The sequence below is a fragment of the Erpetoichthys calabaricus genome, chromosome 4 (genome assembly GCF_900747795.2).
Source record: "Erpetoichthys calabaricus chromosome 4, fErpCal1.3, whole genome shotgun sequence".
NCBI classification, from domain to species: domain Eukaryota; kingdom Metazoa; phylum Chordata; class Cladistia; order Polypteriformes; family Polypteridae; genus Erpetoichthys; species Erpetoichthys calabaricus.
Genome location: NC_041397.2, coordinates 83,831,555 through 83,839,301, shown reverse-complemented (window position 1 = coordinate 83,839,301; position 7,747 = coordinate 83,831,555).

The window sequence follows — 7,747 nt, the reverse complement described above, 5'->3', positions numbered from 1 at the left end:
ATAGAATACCAATAAACATTCAGTAATTTTATAACAATTATAAAAAACTTTCCAAATAATAGACATGGGTTTGCTATAATACAGATAGACAAAAATTAAGGCGATTTATGCGAAACAGGATTTAAATGCATGTCTTCTTCAATTGTCCAAATTCAAATAAAAAGCATTAGGGACAAAGGACTGATATTGGGAGTGTGTTGTATGCAGACATAAAGTTTTAATGCGGATCTTCTTAATCTATATGTATTAAAGCCAAATACCTCTGGCTCAATCATCACGAAATCTCCCGAACCATGAAGTTCTTGGAATTTGGAATGTAGGTTACCCTTGGCCCATAGGTGCTTGCTAAGAAATGGTTTTAAAAATTTTGTGGTCCAAGCGTGAAATTTCTTATGGTTTTTTTAGACCCGTTTGTATGTCTGTCTGCTTTTCACGAGAGAACTACTTAATGGATTTAGATCAGGTTTTTTTCTATAATTTGCTTGAACATTCTGTTGATTTTGCAACTTTCTCATCCACGCTAAGTATCATAGTTTGCTTGCGGTACCGATTTATTAGTGCGAATCCGAGAGAGACTCATCAGGCTGTGGGGATGAGGGGGTGCGGCCCTCCTCACTCACACGTCTGCCTCAGGGCGTAACCTTAACTCCGCTTAGTTGGCGAACGAAAGAACTACTTAATGTATTTAGATCTTTTTTTTATCTATAATTTGCTTGAACATTCTGTTTGATTTTGCAACTTCTCTCATTGTACTAAGAATCATAGTCCGCTTGCAGGAGCGATATATTCACACTAATCCGAGACAGAGGCTGCGGGCCGAGGAGAAGGGGAAGAGTGACGTCAGGAGTAGAGAGCTGGGCAGGGCCCTCCTCACTGTCCTGTTTCACTAATACGCTGGCAAAGCCGTGGGGGATAGCTAGTAATATTATAAAGGTATGTTTACACAAGGATATTATAGCTATGGGGGATTTTAACTACCCACATCTTAACTGGGCTATCTTACAAAAAGTGGAGTACAGGAGCAGGAGTGTTTATACGTAGTCAGTGGCTGTTTTTAGCACAATATGTTAAAGCACCAATATGAGGGAGAAGTGTGTCTAGATCTAGTAGGATACAGAGGTGATTAAATCATTACGGTCTAGTGACCATAAAATAATTTGATTCACAGTGTTGTGACAGAGCCCATATGTAAAGACTAAAATAGTAAAGTTTAACTTCAGTTGAGCAAAAAGTCTAAAAGCGATAAATGTGGATAAGCTTTAAACTGTCAAAGAACAGTGGAGAAGGGTTTAAAAATGTTTTACATCTTATGCAGGACACATTCACCTGAAACATAGAAGCAATAAGAAATTAATGAAAACAGTTTTGTAAGGCATATAAGACAAACAACTCCAGTGCTAACCGTAAGGCATATGAGAACATAAAAGCAACCATTGAAAGGGATACAAGGGAAACTAAAAGGTAGTAAAATATAGCAGTAAAGGTGAAAGATGACCCAAAAAGATTCTTTTGGTATTTTAGTAGTAAATGATTGGTCAAAGAGGAGAAGATGTGTATCAGAAACACTAGGTGAGAACTGACATATACAGGTAATGAAAAATGAAATGCTCTAAACATGAATTTTTCAGATTTTTTTCACATGTGGAGAAGTGAATAACCTTGCAGAAGTGGCAAAGACTTAGAAATTGTAAAAAAAAAAGAAAAGCTGCTTGCATTAGAATGGTTGAAATCAGACAAATAGCTGGGAATAAATAGCATTTATCCTCAAGTGCTTAAGCGAGGACATCCTGTATATAACTCTTTGATACAGGGGAAATTCCTGAGGACTGGAAATAGTAAGTATTATTCAAGATTCAAGAAGTTTATTGTCATACGCACAGTAAAAAAAAACATAATGGTTCAATCCATGCAATGAAACTCTTACTTTGCCAGTCTCCCTTACACCAAACAATAAATTAAATAGAAGTTAACCTAAAAGTAATAATTAGGCAGAAATCAGAAAATCATCAGAAAAAAAAGAAAAATACAAGAAATAAAGTACTCTGTGCCTCGTGGTACAAACAGGGTAACAATGAATGGAAGTGATGGAAAGTGAAGGAAGCAGTGAAGCTTGTATTATTCATGAGTCTGATGGCCTGTGGGTAGACGCTATTTGTGAGTCTTGTTGTCCTTCATTCCACACTCCTGTAGCGTCTCCCTGATGGCAGAAGTGTGAAGATACTATGCTGTGGGTGTGTACCGTCCTTAATAATATTGTGGGCCCTCCTGATAACCCTGGTAGTTTAAATGTCCTGGAGTGATGGGAAGACTGTTCTAAAGATGAACTGTGTAGGTTTTATCACACGCTGGAGATCCTTCCTGTCCTTCCGTACCACACTGTGATTGAACTAGTGATAACGCTCTCCACTGAACATCTGTAAAAGTTGCTGAGGATTTTGGCTGACATGCCAAATTTCCTCAGCCTTCTTAAGAAGTACAGTCTCTGCTGTGATTTCTTTAGAAGCTGGAGAGTGTCGTGAGACCAGTCTACTATATACAGTGGTGTGAAAAACTATTTGCCCCCTTCCTGATTTCTTATTCTTTTGCATGTTTGTCACACAAAATGTTTCTGATCATCAAACACATTTAACCATTAGTCAAATATAACACAAGTAAACACAAAATGCAGTTTGTAAATGGTGGTTTTTATTATTTAGGGAGAAAAAAAAATCCAAACCTACATGGCCCTGTGTGAAAAAGTAATTGCCCCCTGAACCTAATAACTGGTTGGGCCACCCTTAGCAGCAATAACTGCAATCAAGCGTTTGCGATAACTTGCAATGAGTCTTTTACAGCGCTCTGGAGGAATTTTGGCCCACTCATCTTTGCAAAATTGTTGTAATTCAGCTTTATTTGAGGGTTTTCTAGCATGAACCGCCTTTTTAAGGTCATGCCATAGCATCTCAATTGGTTTCAGGTCAGGACTTTGACTAGGCCACTCCAAAGTCTTCATTTTGTTTTTCTTCAGCCATTCAGAGGTGGATTTGCTGGTGTGTTTTGGGTCATTGTCCTGTTGCAGCACCCAAGATCGCTTCAGCTTGAGTTGACGAACAGATGGCCGGACATTCTCCTTCAGGATTTTTTGGTAGACAGTAGAATTCATGGTTCCATCTATCACGGCAAGCCTTCCAGGTCCTGAAGCAGCAAAACAACCCCAGACCATCACACTACCACCACCATATTTTACTGTTGGTATGATGTTCTTTTTCTGAAATGCTGTGTTCCTTTTACGCCAGATGTAACGGGACATTTGCCTTCCAAAAAGTTCAACTTTTGTCTCATCAGTCCACAAGGTATTTTCCCAAAAGTCTTGGCAATCATTGAGATGTTTCTTAGCAAAATTGAGACGAGCCCTAATGTTCTTTTTGCTTAACAGTGGTTTGCGTCTTGGAAATCTGCCATGCAGGCCGTTTTTGCCCAGTCTCTTTCTTATGGTGGAGTCGTGAACACTGACCTTAATTGAGGCAAGTGAGGCCTGCAGTTCTTTAGACGTTGTCCTGGGGTCTTTTGTGACCTCTCGGATGAGTCGTCTCTGCGCTCTTGGGGTAATTTTGGTCGGCCGGCCACTCCTGGGAAGGTTCACCACTGTTCCATGTTTTTGCCATTTGTGGATAATGGCTCTCACTGTGGTTTGCTGGAGTCCCAAAGCTTTAGAAATAGCTTTATAACCTTTACCAGACTGATAGATCTCAATTACTTCTGTTCTCATTTGTTCCTGAATTTCTTTGGATCTTGGCATGATGTCTAGCTTTTGAGGTGCTTTTGGTCTACTTCTCTGTGTCAGGCAGCTCCTATTTAAGTGATTTCTTGATTGAAACAGGTGTGGCAGTAATCAGGCCTGGGGGTGGCTATGGAAATTGAACTCAGGTGTGATACACCACAGTTTGGTTATTTTTTAACAAGGGGGCAATTACTTTTTCACACAGGGCCATGTAGGTTTGGATTTTTTTTCTCCCTAAATAATAAAAACCATCATTTAAAAACTGCATTTTGTGTTTACTTGTGTTATATTTGACTAATGGTTAAATGTGTTTGATGATCAGAAACATTTTGTGTGACAAACATGCAAAAGAATAAGAAATCAGGAAGGGGGCAAATAGTTTTTCACACCACTGTATATTTACTATATAAAATGCGTGACCAGGTGGATTCAAGTGATAATAGACTGGTAAGCTTCATATATATCTCTGGTAAATTTTATGAAAGAATTGTTAAGGAGATGTGTGTTAATGAGCAGTCAGCATGGGTTTGGACGATGAAGATTGTGTTTCTCTAATATGTTGGAATTCTGTGAGTTGTGTTTCTCTAATATGCTGGAATGAGGAAGCAACAAAAAGATTTCATCTCTGAAATGCATGTGCTATTGATCTTGATATTCAGAAGACCTTTGTTAAGTTGCCACATGACAGGTTAGGCATCAAATGAATTGCCTCAAACCTTATCAGAATTAGGTGATGTAAAAGTGGTGTCCATCATGGGTCAGTTATAGGCCTGCTGCTGTTTTTAATGTATATAAATGATCTGGATAGGTGAATAAATAACAAGCTAGTTAAATCTGCAGATGATACCAAACCAGGTGGAATGTCAGATAATGTAGTATCAGCAAAGTCATTACAGATAGGCTTGGACATGATGCAGGCATGGTCAGATTTGCAGCAGATGATATTTAATATAAGTAAATGTAAGGTATTATTTGTATGAAGAAGAAATGTTAGATCTGAACACACGATGAAAGACCTCAAACTTGAAGGTACCCCTTAAGTGAAGGACTTAGAAGCCATAGTGGATTGGTCTTTATCGTATTTAGACAGTGGAGAAGCAATCAAGAAGGCTAACAGAATGTTAGGTCATGATGTGTGGCATGCAAGTCCAACGAGGATATGCTGAAGCTTTTTCAATGTACTGACTGGTTAGACCTCACCTGGAGTACTGTGTACAGTTTTGGTCTCTAGGGAAAAAAAAGACATAGCAGTACTAGAAAATGTCCAGAAAGGAGCGAGTAAGCTGATTTTCAGGACTGAGAGGTATGAGTTATAAGGGAAGACTGAAGTGGTTGAACCTGTTTAGTTTAAGAAAATGGAGATTAAGAGGTGACCAGTTTTTATATTTATTAAATTAATTAGTACAGTGGATCCAGACTGTAAGTCTAAAAAGTGTTCTTTAACATGAACATGGGGATGTAGGTGGAAACTTTTCAAGGGTAAATTTCATGCAGACTTTGGAAAGTTAGTGTTCACACACCACAGACCACCAAGAAACATAGACACTGTGGTAGAGAGTAGGACTTTGGAGACCTTCAAATTCAATTGAATGTTGTTTTGGAGAAGTTCATTGGACGTGGTTGGCAAGCTTTGGTTAGTTGAATGAGCTGTTCTCATCACACTTTTTCTAATGTTGTAAAAAGAGGAGCTATTTGTCTATTAAGGCCAAACTTTACTTTCATACATGTTTAAGTTAATAAAACAGTAGAAAATAGATTTTTGCGAAATAAAGCCTCTTCTCTTTGTTTCGTGACATGTTGTGTTGCTGCTGACCTCAGTCACAGGTCACCCACCCCAGACACTAATCATTATTGTTCAGTAGCCCCACTGAGAAGAAAAGCTTTGGGTCATTTGTCTGAACAAAGCTGGATACTGTATTAGAACAGAAAGTAGCATTTAGGCTTTTACACCAGATTTCAGTTTCAGTTGCGATTATTTTAATTGCTAGTTTTAGTTACAGCTGTTGATTTGTCAAATGTTACATAAAATCTTGCTAATCACCCACCATTCTGATGGAAATAAACTGTAAACTCGAGTCATATCTCTGTCTAATGTAAACGCAGACTCACAATTGTTGCTCACACAAGGATACTTGTATTTGTCTGGCATGTGGAGGGGCTTTATGGATTAAAATGCAGTAAAGTACTACGTTACTAGCTCAGCTTTACTTTGTAGTTCTTGGGGCCCCAAGCATGTCCTCTGATCTGCCTACACTTCAACTGCAACAAAACAAGTAATGTGCCTCTGCATTTGTAGGATGTTTTCACTATGCAAAAGGGTGCTATATGTATACAGTGCATCCGGAAAGTATTCACAGCGTATCACTTTTTCCACATTTTGTTATGTTACAGCCTTATTCCAAAATGGATTAAATTCATTTTTTTCCTCAGAATTCTGCACAGAACACCCCATAATGACAACGTGAAAAAAGTTTACTTGAGATTTTTGCAAATTTATTACAAATAAAAAAATTGAAAAAGCACATGTACATAAGTATTCACAGCCGTTGCTCAATAGTTTGTCGATGCACCTTTGGCAGCAATTACAGCCTCAAGTCTTTTTGAATATGATGCCACAAGCTGGGCACACCTATCCTTGGCCAGTTTCGCCCATTCCTCTTTGCAGCACCTCTCAAGCTCCATCAGGTTGGATGGGAAGCGTCGGTGCACAGCCATTTTAAGATCTCTCCAGAGATGTTCAATCGGATTCAAGTCTGGGCTCTGGTTGGACTACTCAAGGACATTCACAGAGTTGTCCTGAAGCCACTCCTTTGATATCTTGGCTGTGTGTTTAGGGTCGTTGTCCTGCTGAAAGATGAACCGTCGCCCCAGTCTGAGGTCAAGAGCACTCTGGAGCAGGTTTTCATCCAGGATGTCTCTGTACATTGCTGCAGTCATCTTTCCCTTTATCCTGACTAGTCTCCCACTTCCTGCCGCTGAAAAACATCCCAACAGCATGATGCTGCCACCACCATGCTTCACTGTAGGGATGGTGTCAGGTTTCCTCCAAACGTGACTCCTGGCATTCACACCAAAGAGTTCAATCTTTGTCTCATCAGACCAGAGAATTTTCTTTCTCATGGTCTGAGAGTCCTTCAGGTGCCTTTTGGCAAACTCCAGGCGGGCTGCCATGTGCCTTTTACTAAGGAGTGGCTTCTGTCTGGCCACTCTACCATACAGGCCTGATTGGTGGATTGCTGCAGAGATGGTTGTCCTTCTGGAATGTTCTCCTCTCTCCACAGAGGACCTCTGGAGCTCTGGAGTGACCATCGGGTTCTTGGTCACCTCCCTGACTAAGGCCCTTCTCCCCCGATCGCTCAGTTTAGATGGCCGGCCAGCTCTAGGAAGAGTCCTGGTGGTTTTGAACTTCTTCCACTTACGGATGATGGAGGCCACTGTGCTCATTGGGACCTTCAAAGCAGCAAAAATTTTTCTGTAACCTTCCCCAGATTTGTGCTTTGAGACAATCCTGTCTTGGAGGTTTACAGACAATTCCTTTGACTTCATGCTTGGTTTGTGCTCTAACATGAACTGTCAACTGTGGGATCTTATATAGACAGGTTTGTGCCTTTCCAAATCATGTCCAGTCAACTGAATTTACCACAGGTGGACTCCAATTAAGCTGCAGAAACATCTCAAGGATGATCAGGGGAAACAGGATGCACCTGAGCTCAATTTTGAGCTTCATGGCAAAGGCTGTGAATACTTATGTACATGTGCTTTCTCAATTTTTTTATTTTTAATAAATTTGCAAAAATCTCAAGGAAACTTTTTTCACGTTGTCATTATGGGGTGTTGTGTGTAGAATTCTGAGAAAAAAAATGAATTTATTCCATTTTGGAATAAGGCTGTAACATAATAAAATGTGGAAAAAGTGGTGCGCTGTGAATACGTTCTGGATGCACTGTATGTGTATGTGCATGTGTGTGTGAGTGTTATTACAAAGTA